Source organism: Mus musculus, chromosome 15, assembly GCF_000001635.26.
Source record: "Mus musculus strain C57BL/6J chromosome 15, GRCm38.p6 C57BL/6J".
NCBI classification, from domain to species: domain Eukaryota; kingdom Metazoa; phylum Chordata; class Mammalia; order Rodentia; family Muridae; genus Mus; species Mus musculus.
In genome coordinates, this window is record NC_000081.6 from 32,649,011 (window position 1) to 32,668,409 (window position 19,399).

General features: G+C 39.4%; 1 protein-coding gene across 5 annotated transcripts in view; it reads left to right on the forward strand.

Moving 5' to 3' along the window:
• Positions 1 to 19,399, forward strand: part of Sema5a (sema domain, seven thrombospondin repeats (type 1 and type 1-like), transmembrane domain (TM) and short cytoplasmic domain, (semaphorin) 5A) — a 451,529-nt gene that overhangs the window by 404,198 nt on the left and 27,932 nt on the right. The gene's annotated exons all lie outside the window — the stretch shown is intronic.

Consider the following 19,399-nt stretch of genomic DNA (forward strand, 5'->3'; position numbering starts at 1 on the left):
TCTTTATAAGCACGGCAATGTGAAGCTTGCTTTCCTTTGTTATGAAATAGCTCTGTGAAAAGCTTGAAAATATGAAAGATTGTCAGAATAAAGCCTCCACATGTTGTTAGAAGAGGCTGGTGCATTTTGTAAAAGTTAATGTCAGTACACAAAATTGAGTAGTGGGGTGGATGGCCACAGAAGTGTACATTTTCTCAAATCTAGCATCCGAAAGTTTGGCAATCAAGTTTAAGAATGATGCATAATACAGATGGAGAGAAAAGGAAAAATGATGGATTACAGGAATTAATCCATCACAACTCTGCCTCTAGGACATATAAATAATCATCTACAATCTTTGGAAATTGCTGTTGGTATTGAGATCTGGAATATTTCACAAAAATGTTTTATTTATAGAGTTAGAAAGCTCTGCTGCACAGATTTCTTTCTGTAAATAAAAGAATACTTTTTTTTTTCTGTCTACAGTGATTCAAATACTGTGGTGGTAAAACTAATTAAAAAGAATTTTCATGAAGGAAATGTATTCTAATGTATAAGTGATATAAATCATATACATACTGCACACATGCATAAATTCATGTGTGTGTGCATACACACACACACACACACACACACTTCCCTTTTAGAGTTCACTAATCAATTTTGTGACAGAGATTCTTTAATGCTTAATGATAAAATACATAAAGTTCAGTTGAAGAAGCCTGGCGGTAGTACTTCCTCGTGTTTGCACAATATTTTAGGTTTTGTGAATACATAATGCCTACAGAATGAGTAAATCTTATAAAGCCGCAACATATACAATGCTCAGCTTAAGAGAATCCTTATCATTTTAATATAATCTTTATTAATTCATGAATGCATAGAATGTATTTTGATCATAATCACCTACAATTCTTTCTATAATTCCTTCTACTAACAACACCTCCCATGTGTCACACATACATACCTACACACATCACTGAGTAAAATTTGTGTTGCCCATATATGTATGAGTATGGGCCCATTCATTAGAACATGATTACCCTTTAAAGAAAAATTGAAAACTGAGTACCTCTCTGTCGCATCCATTAACTGTCAATAGCTCTTCAATGAGGAGTGAGTGGGGTTTCATGAATATTTTACATGAGTAGGTAAAGTGGTTTTGCTCTTTATTTAAGTGCTCTGAAGAAAATTTAAGTACATTCAAACCATCTTCTTTTCCAGTCATGTTCTTCATCTTTGACTTACTCTCTGCTGACAATGTTGTGATAATTGTCGGTGATCTGGGTAGAGCATCCACTGCAATTTTTAGTCCATTTAAAGTCTCATGTCCAAATTGGGGGGGGGGGGCGCTTATTTTCTCATCCTATCTGCTTCTGTTCGTACAGGGCAATTGTTAATTAAATGAAGAAATTACATTTGCAGTGCTTTTTTTAAAAAATGGATTTCTAACAAGATATTCATATAACCCAAGTAGACCTTTGCGCCCTTCTTGTGGACACACAAGTAGAATAGGACTTCCTGTTCTACTACACAATTTGTAATATAGAGGATACTTCTTTCATCCTTTTCAATAGGCTGTGTCTTTAAATACTTCAGTTTATCCTGCAGCTCCTCACACTGGGGCCAAGGTGCTACCCTGCATTTTCCAGTCTTATGGCAGCTTGGACTGGGTGGTCTTAGCCAAGGCATGGATAGTAACTCTGCTCCGTCAATGTACAGGAATCTGTGAAGACAAGGAAAGCCATGACTCCTGTAGGTCCCAAGCTTTAGGGACCACCACACTGCCTCAATGACACATTCCTACAACCAAGCATGAGCAAAGCAAAGCAGGTGTCCCTCTGATTAGAGAATTGCCATCCCCTGGGCTACCATGCCGTTTACACTGCAGTCTTCCTCTCTCTGGGAAAAGCCTGTGTGTCTCACAATCTTAGATATTTGCCTGAACTTTACACTCCTCTCCCTACATTCTGAGTACCATGGCTCTTCCTCATGTTCTATCATTTACACAGAAAATATTCAGCCCTCGTCTCAGAAGTGGGTGGTGTTAAAACCAGAGGGATAGACAGGGAAATATCACACATAATTCTTAACCAAAGTGGCCTAGGAGACAGTGGCATCATGACAGAATTCATGCAACAGTGCTGGGGTTGAACACTTGTTTCAATTGATAAAGATGAGGACATGCTGGAAAATAGCTCCCGCAAAGGCAGATGTACCCAGAGGATCTTAAAATAAGTTTGATAGCACTGTAGATGGATCTTGGTTTGGCTCCTTGGCAGACCACTCTTCTGTTGCAGATGTAACTTAAATGTTTAATTACATCTACAATGCAATTTAATATGTATTTTGCTTAAGGTTTTATCTTTGTTTTCATTTCACTTCAATGCCTCTTGTGCTATTATTTAACGTGTATAATTTAAGTTGTTAAAAGTAATTCACATACATAATAATTTTCAAAGCAACTTATAATTAACTAAAGAAGGAAGCAACAGATGTTGGAGCATGAAAAAAATGCTTTAATACATTGAATATTTTCCACAGATGCCGTCATTTCTGCTTTCCCAATGCTTCACTTTAATAATCCTAAGGCATTCTAACAACCCAAGCCTGATTCCAAACCCTTGTAATGTGAACACACACAGAAGTGTCTAGCCACAGCTGCTCTCTTCATCTTGTTTCATTAATATTTTTTAGTTGGAATACCATATTAATTTTTAGAAGCAATTAAACATTGTCAGTTAAAATCCAAATGATGAGTCATGCTGCTCTGGGGCCCAGTGGTTCCATCTGGTGTCAATCTTGTGATAGCTGACATCATGATACCCAACATTTTGAGCTCAGGCATCTCCTTATTTCACATTATACACCATATTTTTAAATCTTACTGGCAAGATTTCATGGTCTTCCGCTTCAAAACTGCAAGGAAGACGGTTGGAGAAGGAGTTGGCTCACACCATGTCACATTCTTACATCGTTTTATAAGCCACATCGTATGAGACAGAAGCATCCATACCTTTGGCATCTCGCTTCTGTTGTGAGGCAAGACAAGATCTATGTATGTCCTGGGATATACTGATCCCAGGTCCTACTCAATCCGAGACTATTAGAGAAAAATCCATGAAGGAAGAAACTCTTGTCATCTTTCAAGAGAAAGAAATGGTTGTATCTCAAGGAGCAAAATCTGGAATCTTCCCAAATGTTTATTATACCACTGAAACCAGAAGCACATGCGCCGAAGCATTCAAAGTTAACAGAGTATGGGACAAAAGTGGCAGGAACAGCAAACCCAGGCATCAAGCAGAACCCGCTCACGTTTGCAAGGTAATTCCAGTAGAAGGCTTACTTAATGTATTTCTTTCTCTTATCTGCTTGCAACTGCTAATAGCTTTTGGTGATAAGGCCTTGACATCTGAAACTGAAGAAGAGGAAAAGAACTCCGTCTCCTACATGTACCTTCTTTGAAAATTAAATTATCTCCTCCTTGGAGTGACCTCAGCTGGTACTGATTACTTTTTAAAAGTTTTACATGTGGAAGAAAAGAAATTCTCAATGATGGATTCGTATCTGTGAGGTGTCCCGTGATGGGCAATTCACTCTCCTTGTATTTAGTCACCAGGGAGTGCCTTACACCCGCACTCTGTAAACAATCAGTGCTGTGTGAGTGAAGCAGGTGAATAAAGGAAGTTTGCGAATGTGAAGAAGCCTGCTTTCCAGCTTGGGGAAAAAGAATACAAGACAGTTTGGAAATAGTGAGGTCACAGATGCAGTGGAACCATTAGGAGAGATAGTAAGAGCTGAGAGGGGTGTGTCATTTGTGGGTGGGAAACAAGGCTAGTGAGCATGTGCAGGATCTGTCCACACTGAGATTTAGACCATAAGTATGACCTATACCATTCCAAGATATATGCAAAAACAATATTCTGCACTCAACCTTTGAGAGTAAGTCACAACATTTACGGGGGTCCTGAGCAGGCCTTTCACCTGCTCACTCTGAGGAGGCTCTATACTAATGGAAGATCTGACATATTCTACTTCATGTTTCTATAGTAGAAGTCCTTCCATGTACTAACAGATGAAGCTGCATCATACTTCAAATTATTTTCCTGTAATACAAACAAAATCACGTTGGATTTAAAAGAACCTATCAAATGGTGTGTGTGTGTGTGTGTGTGTGTGTGTGTGTGTGTGTGTATGAGTGTATATGTATGTGTGTATGTGTGTGTATGAATGTGTATATGTACATGTATGTATATGTGTGTATGTGTATGTGGCATGTACACCTACATACATATACATGTAGTCATACTACTTTTCCGCAGTGTACAGATAAGTACTTTCTATACAGATACAGATCCATACTTTCAGTGAGTCCTTGAAAGTAATCTGCCTCTGCACTGAAGAGTCTACAGGTCCATTCAAAATTTACTGAGGAACAGGCCCTGGTTTACTGAAAAGGAACTTGCCTGCAGGTTTCCCATGCTCTGCATCTCACTGAAAAGCAGCAACAGAATTTGAAAATAAATAAATAAAAATAAAAACAACAACAAAACAAACTGAAAGAAACAAACAAAAACACCCACATTTCCTAGCTGTAATTTAACAAATGCTTGTTCAACATGGAACTACAAACACAACACCATTGGCATCATTTTGGAGTTCTGTAGTGCACACTATCTAATGCCTTTAAGCAGATGGAATTCACTGGGAGGCCTTTAGCTGGCTTTTCCAGTCCTCACAGCTGTCCCGCTCTCTAGGAGGCCTTGTCTGTAATCCTCAGCACTTGGTTCTCAGCATGGCCAGGGCTACTTGTGTGAGAAAAAACCTATTTCAACTCCATACAGCTGTAAAGTTATAAAGTAAGTAGGTCTGTAAGGATGTCTGAACTCACTGCTGCTCTTCTTCTGTTTGTGTTTGGTTGGAGAGAATCTGCATTAAACTCAGGCATAAGTACATTGGGCAGGGAGAGAGCTGGGAGTGGGGCTTTCTATATGAACATCTAGAACAGGACTAGTATTACAACAGGGACTTTTCCTATTCAGTCGGGCTCTGTGTGTGACAGACATGTCCTTGTCACATCTCTAAATCATAACCGTATGCCTTTGACTGTTTCAAGATCAGTTAACTGAAACGGAGAAGACAGGAGAAGGCAGAACTAACCTCTGTGTTTTACCATTAGAGCCTTAGTGGTTCCCAAGTGCAGGCACCCTGTCTCTTCTGCTCACTCACACCCTTAAAATTTCCCAGTTCCCAGCATGAAGTAATTGCACAGTGAGTGATTTGTTAAGTGTCATGTGAGAAGGTCAACATTATTCCAACTGAAGTAGAAATGCCCCTTGTTTGGGACCAACAATGCAAATCCATGGTCTTTCCACATTATCCAAACATCCACTGTCTTTGTAAGGAGGCATGCTGACAGTTGTTGCAACATTTTAACGTAAAGTTGCCTCATTTATGCTGTTGGGAACCTTTTTCCTGGGCACCTTTGGACCACAGTTGATTAATGCATTCGATGTTGAAAAGCTAGTTAACAAAACTAGCTGTAGCAGCCCAAGCAGAGAAAAAGAATCTTGTCTGAAAGCAAAGCCTTCTGTAACAGGTGAGGGTTTGACCAAGGATGGAGTGTTGATGGGGATTAAGTAAATAATGTTGTCTTGGGGATTAGAAGTAGATGTGACCAGGAACACAACTAATCTTCAGGGTAGTATATGTTAATATATTAAAAAACACATCTCTTGTGCCAAATGTCCCAACACCACAGACCTAGTTCTTGGCAATAGTTAGCATGTTCTACAACAAAGGTTAGTGTGATCTCTCTGAGTACAGATCTCCCTACACAAATCTCATGGCTCTCTTAGCTCCTGCCCTCATTCACGTCTACCTGAAGGATCTTCTTTTATGAAGTGCACAAACTGTAGATATCTTGCACAAAACAAATTCACCAGGTTTTACACACACAAACACACATACACACACATGCAAGTATATATACAATAGCATCCCAAGTGAGTGCTATTGTAAAGACTGTATCTTCTAGTAATAACCTGGGGAGAAAAAATGCTATAGTAATTTCAATAAATCTAGAAGAAACATTTAATAAAATTCAACATTCATTCATAAGAGGTTACTGTTGAGGATTGGCCTATTGCTATGCATTGTAATGCTAAATTCTCTACCTGAAGGTCTAGGCCCATAAGGTACTTCCCATGTTTATAAGCGTTTGTTGTGTAAACCTTGTTCCTTGATTTAAAACAATTGGTTAAATTAAAAGTGACTACAGCCAAATACTGGAGGATTAGAGGTAGGTGGGTTTGAAGTGACCTGGTTGGAGGAGGAGAGACGAGGGGGAGAAGAAGAAAGAAGGAGGAGGCGAGAGGAAACCACCCACCGTGAGGGGAGATAGACAGTGAGCACATGACCAGGAGAAACAGCAAGTATCTGGGCTACACCACAGGGCACATAGTCAGACCAGCAGTTAGAAGAATAGTTTAGAGGTTACCTATTGTCAACCCATATAAAATAACCATAGCCTGAGTCTCATTTTTATTTGTAAGCTAGTTGGGGATAACCTTAAATTGGTTGCACTACAGGTAACCAAGAAAAAGCTCAATAAAGAATGGGAGCCACTTCTCCTAGGTCATGAAGGATGCCTAAGGCAGGTTTGCAGCAATAGAAGCCTTTCTGTTAAAGCAAAGAAAGGGATGATGTTCCCTGCCAGGATTGGCAGTATTCACTGCTAATGCCGGAGACCACAGAAAACTCAGTTTATCAAGACAAGGGCAAAGGAGTAAGCCTGTGAAGGTTGACAATTACCTGTCCAAGAGATTCCTGCTAGCTCTCTTGCCTGTGCCTCAAAGGCTGGAGATTACTGGGTAACGGTTGTTCATTAGATGGCACGTGCCATTCTTCTAGACTACAGTCCCTGCTGAATAGGACCATGCTGAGCCTTACCTGGTCACCGTTGGTAGGGGGCTTCTAAATAGATGGACTTCTCGACTCTTCCCATTTGGCCCATAGTAGCTTCATCTTTGTTTCCTTTGACTGTTTGATGAGTTAGTACGTCCCAAGCTCTTGGATACCATTGTGAAGTTACCACAAGTCACCCATTGAACTCTGGCTCGTCTTCTGGAGTCTGGACGCCATTAGTGTCATGTTTGACTGGGGAAGGGGGGGCTCTGAGTACTAGTGCTTGCCAAGTTTGTACTGATAAATAGCAAGTATGCAGTGCTTGGCTAGAAACAGAGAAATGAAAAACAGATTGTCACAGTCTGAATCTCAGAATCCATGGAAGAGATGCCTGTGCAGACAGCTCTGTGGGCATTCTTTCCAATGGTCTCGAAGCAGCAGTAGGAATGAAAAACAGATTGTCACACTCACCAAGAAAGTTTTATTTTTAATTTTTATATATGGATATTTGTAAGAATATGAAGCAATTTAGAGACACTGTGTTCCTACTTTGGAAGAGCATATATTTTTATACCACCACCCCATGGAAATTTTGTCTTATTGAACAGCATTGAAACAAAAACATTGAACATAGTTGCTTAACTTTTACAGTATTTTCCTAGAAAAAAGAATAAATTTAAAAGCGATCCAAAGTCAGAATTCTAAGTATATCAACTGGGGCACTTTCCATAGATCTGAAAGATGATCTTGAAGGAAAATGCACTTTATGCTTATTAAAAAGAACGTTCTAAGATAGATTTCTGCCCATTTTCCAAGTATAGAAAATCATGAATGAATGATCTCCATTAGCCTTTATGCTTCAGTATATGAAAGTAATTGTGGGCGACGTGTCTTGCATGTGTGTTTGTGTGCGTGTGTGCATGTGTGTGTAAGAAAAGGGAGAAGTCTTATACAACTCAAAATTTGGAATTTACTTACAGAAAACATTATGATAGATATCTGTGACTAAAATGTGGATTTGGAATAAGTTTATTTAATTATTTAATCACCACTTTATGTTCTAGGAGTGTAGAGTAGAAAGAGTCCCAAATCATATTTAAAGAGATAAAAATCCATTGTGCAGAATAGCCTGTAAACATTAATTTGGACAATTATCTTATAGGAAATGTCTAGATCAATAATAGCTGGTCTATATCATTGCCATATGCAAAGGATTTTAAAGTCTGGAAATGCTTAGCATATAAATTCAAGTGAAGCATCTTAAGCATCCCAAGTAGATGCATCCTCTGTAGAAGAGTAGCCACATCCCACACTGAAGATGGCAGCCAGCATCTGGCTCAGTAAAGAAAGCAGGTGACTGGCGATGATTTTGCTGACTCTCAGAGTGGGGCAAAAAACTAAGATGCCCTTACATCTGGCTGTCTGACTTTTCTTTTGAATCTTGCTCCAACAGACATAAGCATCAAATTCCTAGCATGGTGGTTTGAGTGGAAAGTGTGCCCCACAGGCTCACATATTTGAACCTTTGTCTCAATTGTTGGTGCTATTTGGGGAGGTCATAGAACCCGTAAGAGACAAAACCTTGTGGGGGGCAGGGGGGAAGCATTCCTGAGGTCTAGCTTTAAGGTTTTATAGTCTTCCCCACTTTCTCTTCTCCGTGTATCTCTGCTTCCTGGTGGAATGGTTGATCTTTCTGTACCCTCAATGGGCCCACCAGACTCACATTCTTGTGGCCATGCCTCCCTACTGTGTTGCACTGAACATTTTTTGAACCTTAAACTTACATAAACCTGGCTCACCTCTAAGTGTTTTTTGTTCATGTATTTTGTCACAGCAGCAGAAAAGTAACTAATACACGACAGTACTACACGGGCGTGATACAGAGACCATGAATATGAGATCACAGAACTTGGCAGAAATGCTGACCAACAAATTAAAATAAATTAAAGTAAAATTTAAATGGACACAAAGAGCATGCTATAGCAAATGTAAATAAAAATCCAATGTATCAATATTATTGTCAGTACAGTGTTCCTTCTGTAATCGAAGGGGATTGGTTCAAACACACACACACACACACACACACACACACACACACACACACACACACCTTGCATACTAAAATCCAAGGATACCTGCATGTATGAATTGAAATGGCATAGCATTTACATATAATCTGTACATATCATCCTGGATACTTTAAAATCTCTAGGTTGATTTTAATACCTAATCCAATGTAAATGCTCAGTAAACACTTGTAGTTTGTTGTTTGATGGTCAATGGCAAGAACAAAAACTACATGTTGTATTACAGGTGTCAGTTTTTTAAAATTTATTCAATCTGCCATATGGAACCCGTGTCTATGGAAGATTAGCTGGAATGAGTAAGCCCAACCCCAATGTAACCACAAAGACTTAAGGGAGGTAGGGAGAGAGAGAGAAGAAATATATCCATCAAGAATGCTCAGACAAATTGTTCTCTTATGATGTTGTCACTTCCTATAGACAGACTACTGATGCCGTGAAGAAGCATCCCTTGCATGCAGATCACAAGCCACACTCATCTCACAGAGAAAAGCCCTGAGCATGATAGGGAGAGGTAACCCCATCCAGGACAGTGGTATCGGAATTACCCCTGATTCTTTGTGGTGAGTGAGGACCAGGACCGCCTACCCTCACCCTTCAGTGTTTCCATCTGGATCCTGCATGGACATTCCTCAGACCTCAACGTTTATAAAAATCAGATCCCAGGTGCTTTTATCCTTGTGGGATGAAATTAATACATATCCTTAACTATTTTGGCAGCTTATTAGTTTAATTAGAGAAACCTATTTTCTGATATGAAGACTTAAAAGTTTCTCAAGGTGCCAAAGATTGTTTGAGGTTTTTCCATTTGTTTGTGTTAGCATCAGTCGCAGCAAGCAAGGTTCCTTAACCAGAACTGACTGCACAGAACAAATACGATGTTGACTGTATCCAGTCTCTACTTTTGGGATTGACCAAGACTGTATCACCTTAGCACAAAAACATGGTTTGCCTGCTAGATACAGAATGCCAGGAGAAGTGCTGCATGAGACTCGCTGGAGTTTTTGTTAATACAATATCGAATGTTCCTTTCCTCTGGATTCCCTAATGCACACCAGTGCAGCTCACCACACTCTCAAGCATGTCCCTGGGACAGTATATATTTATTTTCATTTTTAATGTTTAAGAGCCCTTGAGTATGGAGCTCAGAGCTTGTCACATAGTATAGATGCCCCAACGGAGTGGAAAGAGACATGTTTGACGGGTTGATGGTGGAAAAGCATGAATTTTTATTTTCTTAAATGTTGTTAAAAAGAGTATCATTTAGGCAATATTACTTGGACTTGTAGTTTGAAGATATCAAAGCTTAAGGTTATATATTCAGATCATTATGTTAGTCCTGGCAGGAACAATTGCCTAGGCAATAGGATTCTCATTAATCAATGTCATTATAAAAAGAAGGTCATTTGAGTATTCTTATTTAAAAAGAACATAATTTCCCATAGTAAAATTTCCAATAGAACAAAAAAATGTACCTCCATGGGATTTTTAATGGAGAAATATGTATGTCAATTATAAAAGTATGTTCTTAGTTTCCCAAATACACTTAACTTAGCATAGAGCACAAAAGAAAAGTTTCAGTGTTTCCCAACAATGAAATGAAATGCATCAAGGACTTGACCTTAGCTGTGCACACTCAAGATACATCATTCGTGATGCGAAGCTTTTAGATTAAATATTCTTACTGCTGTCTCTTAGGGCATGAAATCTTTATCTAAATTATGAGCCTGTAAGAAGACAGCTTTATGTAAACTCAGATGAAAATCAATTTAAAAGACAATCAATTTCTACCACATAATCCCATCACAGAAAGACTGAGATGATTCTCATAGGAACATGGGTACAAGTTAAATTTGAACTTGCTTTCCTGCTAGATAAATACATTCTAGTACATGTAGCCCTTACAGAACAACTATCTGTTATTGTAACAACTTACTTTTTTAGATAGCTCTTCCTCTAGTCACCACATCTGAAGAATGCCCAATAGTTCCATATTCTATGTGATGTGTCTGCCTCTGTCTGACCCATTGTACAGAACAAAGGTGTTATATGTACTGGGCAGTGTACTATTTGGAATAACTTCATTATTGTGCTTGACAAGTACTAATCACAATTATATTATTCTTTGATGATGTTATTACTTCTTTTTACAGAAGATATAGCTGAGGCACAAGGATGGGGTTATAGGGGCATAGAGAGCTGGATGGAGCTGCTAGGCTCTCCTGCTTGCCAAAGATAAGCTTAGGGGTGAAGACAAAGTATTAAAGAATGACCAACCTTGCATCTTTGGCAGAGTTGAATAATCTGACTCAGAAGAGAAACCCCATTGGGAGTAAAGACTATAAAGTGCAGCTTCCCTGAATGTCTATCACTCAGTGGGCAGTCATAGAGGAAGGGAAGATTCTTTAGATAGCTTTCCTCATCAGAATGTAGAGTCAGAAGGCTAAGAACTTGATAGAGAAATAGTTTCATTTTCAATCTTTGAAATTCTAGATATATTTGGGAGAAAATGCTAACTTTTCTCTCTCTCAGTTCTATAGGATTATAATCTTGATTTTTTTTGTTTGTTTGAGCCATTGAAACCAACTGTGGAATCAGCCTAACAATAGAATCAGTGGTCCTTTTGAAGAACCTGTATATTGCGAAGTAGCATCATGTCTGATGGCTCTTAGATGAGTTGCTGTAGTCATTTGACCCCAATGGGCATCTCTGAGAATATATGGCTCCCATACCAACTCTATTATTTCTCATTTTAAGAATCCCCACATATCTTAATTTAAGTCAGTGCTTCTTGATGTTGCTTGACAGTGGATGTCTTTGGGTATAGAAGGGGGGCTTGGAAGCAGAGGAAGGGGAACAGTTGGGTCAGGAGACTGGATAGGAGAATAGGGGATTACTATAATAAGACTATAGTACAAAATATTCGTGGTGGTTCTTACAATTGATAAACACTAATAAAGTAAATAAAATAAATGTTTCTCAATGCCTCTGTAGCATTGATTAGCTTTGTATAGAGACCCACTCTAGCAACAGCTTTGAAATGGGATGCTTGGTTCTTCAAAGAACAAAAAGATCTCCCTCTGGTAGAAAACCATAGATCTTGTGACCTAATCAATAATCCACTACCCATCATCATCACAGGTCTCACCAACATTCTCCCCACAGTTGTTGTGCCAATGGGAGAGGACTTCTGAAGATATCTTAGAACCTGTCTCTCACACTGAGTGGCTACCTTGTGAATGCTCTTAGGATCAGAGCCTTGGCTCCATAGTCAAGTTGTCAAGGGGCCTGTACCAGATAAGATGCTACATAGACCACTGTTTCCATGGTTTTATGAGGGATTGCCTAGCACATTACATGCATATATACAACCTTTCGAAACTAAGGAAGACAAAATGTCTATAAGTATGTGGAAGTACTCACAGCCAACATAATTTTCTGGCAAGAAACCACACAGGTGATATTTTGGTCTTCTATTTTTGTTTATTTCCTTAAAGTAATCTGCAGTTGTGGTTCCCAAGTATCCCTATAAAAACAAGATCTGATATAGTTCTGTCAACTTATCTCATTAACTAACCTTCTATCATATCATGTAGAACCCCACTGAACTCCTCATAAGAATGTTTAAAGTCTGTGAATTCTCTCAAGTGGGCATAGCATACCAAACATTTTTCCTGGGAGAGCATATGAGTCCAGGGAAAGTAAACAGACTTAAGGTCTCCTGTTTACTTCCCTCAAGGCTATGTGTTCACTTTTACCCAAAGGGAATTTCTCATCTCATTGCAAGATATTTGCCAGAGAAAAGATGTGTGCATCTTTGCCTTTCACTTCTGGAGATGAAGAATTTACAGCCATTTTAGTGAGAGAATAAAGTGGATAGATGGATCTTCTCATTTGAGAGGCAACTTCGTAGAGGCAAAAGTACCTACAAATCACAGCCTTGGCCACAAAGAAGGACTCCAGCAGCACCGTGGATTTTCTTATTCTCTTGATCTGTCGATAGCAGTGTTCTAAAAAGAGTGTCTAAAGCAGTGTGAGAGAAAGAAAACCAGCTTACTGTTTGTTATGTACATGCATATATATTCTACTGCACATAGATACATGCACCCACACATACATGCTCCACAGCTTTTCTATGTAAGAAAGCACAGGAGTTCTTCTTTGTTATTATGCACCAGCCTTGCTACTGGTAGAAAGTGAATGAGTATTTACATTCTGAGGTGCCTATCCCTCAGTGACACACTTCCTCCAACAAAGTCACACCTACTCCAATAAAGCCACACCTTCTAATAGTGCCATTCCCTATAGGCCAATCATCCAAACACATGGGGCCATTCCTATTCAAACCACCACACCACAGAAGCCCCTGAGGTGTGGGGCTCAGTTCATGCTTCTCTGGAATAGCTATGATACCCACTGCCCCCACAGCTTGCCAAGGAAGCTCACAGGCTCACAAAATTACCTTGCAGGTAGGTAAGGGACATATCAAAGACCTAGGAGGGCTAGTTGGGGCGGGGGGTGGGGTGGGGGGGGCAGTGCTGTATGTAGTTTTACAACTCTCCTGAAAATGTGCATTATACCTAAGGGTTCTCTGGTGGAATCCTTAAGGCCTTTTAACTGTAAAATTATTTCATCTGTATCCTCTTTTTAAAATTTTTACCCCTTTACATCTTTTTCTTGCATTATGGCTCTGTCTAAGACTCCAAGCACTATATCGCATAAGAGAGATGAGAGTGGGCATTCTTTTCTCTTTCCTGGTTCGAAGGCAAATATCTCAGACTGCCCTGTTTAATATAATGTTGACTATGAGTTTTTATGTGGGAATAAAGTGGACATGAGACTGGGGGAAGATACCAATGGGAATGCCTGGGAGGTGCTGAGGTTGGAGGAGAAATTACAAGTCACACATTATTTGAAAATTCCATTGTGATTTTTAACACTCCATGTGCTAATTTTAAATTTTAAAGCCTATAATATATCATAACATATACTGTTACCCAGGAGACGGTACTGAAATATCCGCTTCTGTGAGGGACAGGGAAATCGTGAGTGGATTCCCATGTATAATCACTCACCATTTCACATTCAGTTTGTCTTCCACTATACTTCTCTGGTCTATGGCCGTGTAGCAAGAATGTAGGAACAGCCTGTAGGCTCCTTACAACATCACTGTCTGTTACTTGTGGGAGCTGGGTGTAGAGATAGTGTTGATTGCTGGGGTGCCCTTTCACATTCTGAGCCTCATTCAAAGGCGCGCACTTTGGTTTGGAACAGCTGTCTAAACCCACAGCTCTAAGAGTCAGGGTGCAGAAGCTCCTTGGTGTGCAGAAGCACCTCATCCTCACCATCATGCCTGAGCACTCAGTTGGCAAGTGATGAGTTCCCAATGTCTAATGACAACAGGATGGTTACATAGGAAGTAAGAACTGACCCAGAGGCGTGCTCTTCTCTTGCCACACAGCAGTTTGTGAACTGCTCAGGTTCCTACGGAAGGTGGTTGTGACTCCTTCGTGTTCAGGTCCTGAACCAGCATAAAATGGAAAATAGACAACAACATAGGCTATAAAGGAATTGTGTGATATGAAGTTGGTGCTTTGAGTGGCTATGTGGTGGAAAACAGCACCACTTGTATTAGGACAGATATTGTCATTGTAACATAAACACATATAAAGCATTTGTCCAAATGACAGTGGAAAGGATGGTGCAGGCTTTGTACTTGTGAAGGAGAAATAGATGGGATATAGTCATAAAGGAGAGATATCACAGGAATAGCAAACAAACAAACAAACAAATAAAAAACCAGAGATACAAACAGCTCCCTCTCCAAGTATCCAAGTGAATGAAAACAAGCATTTGCCCACAATGGCTTAATAGGTCTATTCAGTTCCAAACTTCCAAATACTAAAGACATGAGAAATACTGTGATATCAACATGTGCACACACTTGCTATGTATGGACACAGAATGTATACATATGCACATTTATATTTGATTTAGTAATGTCCTGATAAGAACTTTCAAGCCAACATCTTTGAAGAGGCACACTTGAATTTTCATCTGGTTTTGGTGTCATATTACAGTTGTTCCCATAAAGTATTCTAGGGTTCACTCTCTCCTTTGCAGTACTTTGCAAGTATTGTAAACAGCATATCACTGTCATAGTTCTTCATATCCTCACCTCACTACTTAATATGTTCGATATTTCTCCTGGCATATGAGACATGTGGAACAAGGTTAGAATAAGTCTGTCAATATTGTTGACTGGAGTTTCTGTCACCTGTGTTGTTTCTACATCAGTTTCAACTGACTGACTTTTCATAGTAGGTTATGGGTTTTTAACTCATTGTAAACCATAATTTTAGGATGGATGCTTGATAGTGTAAGCTTGACCTAGTTCTATGCTGCTTGTCATTAGGAAAATATAACAGAGGGCTGGGATCTGACTAAACTGTGTGAATCATGTTTGGTGATTTAGGTTCTTCCTTTTACAGCTGTTCATTGGAGCAGGGCAACATTAGGTCTCTGGTAAGTTGTTTTCCTCCCTGAAGAGGAAAGATTCTTCCTGGTACCCAAACAGTGGCCTGAGGATTCAAAGCTTGCTCTCCCTCCTCGCCATTTGTGAAAGCCAGCACAATTTCCTGCCAGTATTGGTTCATCTTTTTAGATAGGCCATTTTCTTTCTCCTGTGTTTCTCTTAGGTCATCCTCACCTCTATGGACTCTCTTAAAATATGTTTGCTCATTTTCATTCAAATGAATGCTTGGAAAGGGAGCTGTATATATCTCTAGGTTTTCATTTATTTGTTTGTTTGTTATTTCTGTGTGTATCTCTCCTTTCTGACTATATCCAATCTATATCTCCTCCACTTCTTTCCAGGTTTGAACCTAAGGTGCTTTTCCATTCCCTTTGCCTCTCTCAGGGAACCTCTTTAGTACTGCTGCCATCCTCCTGAGGTTCCCTCCATTTTCATCACCATGCAGTCATTACTCTCTCCTTGCCTGGTCGCTAGCATCTCAAAAATGGTTGTTCCATGTTACTTTGGGCTATTTTGACAAAAGACTTCCTTTCTGTTGCTCTGTCTTGGTGGTGATCAGGGTACTTTGTGACCACCTTAGTCTGAATCAATGACCTTGGCCTGTCTACCTTCCTAGGTATTACGGAATTAATTCTCAAAACTTCCTTTTGATCTTTCCTTGGTGGTTCCAGGTCCATTTGACTGCAGAAGCACCCACAGTTGCGCACTTCACTCTCACAGTTGAACTGCATTTTAGTTTCTTTTATGGCAGCTAGCTTTCTGTTTCTGCACGCCAAGCTTGGTTACTGAATGAGAACCACAAACATTCCGTATAAGCATAAATTGGTTTGTGTATTCAGCTATTGATGAAAAGACTTTAAAGATTCTTCTCCTGCCTTGTACTGAGCATGCGGCATGGAAATTCTTCTTGGATCATCTCCATCTCTCTACTTTATTTTTAATTTACAAAATGCTTTTAGTTTTCTCCAAGGAAAAATATACGGCAAAACAGGAGGCTCTACTTAACCATCTGAATTTGCTAACCAAATTTATATGAATTCCTCTTGAATAGGTTTATCTGAACCATGATCAACTGGTTTTACCCATTTACCAGGCAAGTCATGTAACTGCTTCACACTGGTGATGTAAGATAAAATGTGAAAGCTTCTTTTTTTAATCCCTGCAAAGTTGCAGTGTATAATGAAGGCAGAATTTAGACCGAGAATTAAGTTTTAGTGAAGTGTTCGCCTTGTTTCTCCAACATGAGCCTGAAGTGATGCAATGTTCACTTTCCCCTGAAGGAAAAGAGACATGGTTAACATGGGGTAGGAAATGAACCCAAGAGGCTACACTTATATTACTCTGTAAGTGACGAAAAGCAGAGGTGGGGCAGCTGAGGGTCTCACAGATTTCTGGATTAAAAATTTAAATGGATTGTTTTATCTTTGCTGGCTGAGATAGAGAATCCATGGAGAGCACGTTATGAGAAATTTCTTAAAACTTACTAGCTCTTCTTATCTATTCATTTCTATCAGAATAGTAAGACTCATGTGTGGCAAATAATACTAATTAAGTCCTCAAACTTGTTTTTTTTTAAATCAATATTTCTTTATTGTTTAATTGTGTGCTAGTCCTTCAAATTTGGGGTCTTTTCAGCAGTAAGCTGGAGCATATAGATTCAGCTGAACTGCCTAAGGGATCACAACTGAATTGAATCAATACATAATTTGGAAAATTAAGATTAAGCAGACTGGCCTCACCATATCCTAACCTTTCATAATTAGATACAAATGCAGGCAGAATCCAGCCTCAGAGGCTGGTAAACCAAGTCCTGAGTTGCATGCTAAACTTTTGAGGAGATAACAAACGTGGACATAGGTGCAGTCCTTGGAGACTTAGACACAATGAGCCCAACTTGATGTTTGGGGACAGTGGGCCACAGTCACTGCAAGGAATGTGTGACATTCTGTACTTCTGGTAGATGCCAACCCAGACATGGCAGCCTGCTTTCAAATGCGAGTACCACCCACAGATTTCAAAGGCTGGATATCCTGGTGTGAAGAAGCTAGGGACTGTTGGGGGTAGCCGCATAACAAATAAGGACCTAACTATTCTACAGCAAAGTTAAAGCCCCTGGTGCTGAAACACCACACAATCACAAATCAACCCCCACAACTGCACTTTAAGTCTACATTATCAAAGAATTCCTGAACTGAACACTTGCTCATGTGGTATCAGATGATAGTGTTGTACGGTTTTCAATCCAGCATTTCTCATAACGGCACAGAAGGGTTCAGATGGAGGCTTACTCCTCTTCTGTTAGATAGCCTTTATGCTTTGTACAGGAGAGACGTGCTGTATCCACCTGCTCACCCAAGTGGGTTTATAGTATTTACTGAGGCTGTTTTTCCATTTAGCAGGCAGTATCCCAAATTTTACTGTCCTTAGAGAAAAATGAAGTCATTTATCTTTCTGTTTGTTGGAGTGCGGATGGTGTGAATTGGTAGGAATGGCTAGGAGTATTAAGTGAGAGAAACAGCTGTAGTAGTCTTATGTGTTCTGTGTTAAATTCCTCTTGTTACAAACATGACTCCCAAGTAATTCTCATTGTGAAAAAGGAAGAAAACTATGCGAAGTCTACTTAAAATAATTAGACCAAGCAAGATAAAGAGCCACATTAGTCTTCCAGTTTAAGCTGCTGTCATAGGCACACAGGGATGACCGTTTCTTCTGCTGCTAGATACTCTTTATTTTTGTAATAGGAAGATTGGTTTTTCACATCCTAAACCAGAAAATAGAAAAAATAAGGACCAGATTTTATTGTTTTCAGTGAAAAGAGTAAATGAATCTAGACTGACAGAGATGGACCTGTGCAGAGAAGAGTTACCGTTGCCACCAAGCTAGACATTGAGCTCAGAGTGACCTGCTTCCTAGGTGCCTAAAGCTTGGCATTGAGAAACTGTGTTTCAGGAATTTCCAGATGGATCAGAAGAGCTGACTCTCTGTACCCAAACTATTTATGGAACCAGCACAGAAATTAATAAATTAGGAACTCCCCTAAAATGTCAGGGGAAATAAAGAAGTAAAAATGTAAGAGAGAAAAGATGAGATATTAAAAGTTAAAGCTAAGAGATCATATCCAGGTGATAGAAACTCCAGTAGGAACAAAGGACAGTGATAGCAAACACATAACAAAGCCACCAAGAAAATTTCTAAATCAACAGCAAAAAATAAATAAATAAATAAATAAATAAATAAGCATCAATTTATAGATTGAAATAGGTTTCCAAAATAACCCAAATACAGGTAGCTGATGAAGTAACTTTGGGCCAAGAGATGATAAGAGTACAGAAAATGTTCCTTTCTAAAGGAAATTTCTTTTCAACTTAAAATTTCTACTAGTATTTCAATACAGTGGCATGTAGATGTTATGTGATGACAACAAGGCATGAAGTGTTTGTCTTGAAGCCATCCTTCCTTATGAATGCCATTACAGAACTTACACCAGCAGAAAGGGAGAGGAGTAAGGAGAATGATGGCTTTCCCAACAAGAAACAGAAAAGAGGAAACCCTTCTGCTAGCACAGAAATGCAGAGTGTCCAGTATAACTATGCTTGCCTTTCTATTAAGACTTCCTTGTCCCATACATGAATATGTTCTTCTTTATCGAACCTACCCCAAATTCCCTCCTGTCATTTCCTCCGTTATATACAGACCTCGTTTCCCTCCAAACATCATGTGCTTGTATTTTAGAAAGGGGGCTGTGTCCACTTACTGTTTGCAATACATGTGTGGGTATAGGACCATCTATTGGAGCATAAGCAACTTCTCACAGGCCACATCTATAAGTAAAACTGACTTCTTACCCCCAGCAGCTATAAAGTGCCAGTACTTCCTCAGATAAGGGTAGAACTTT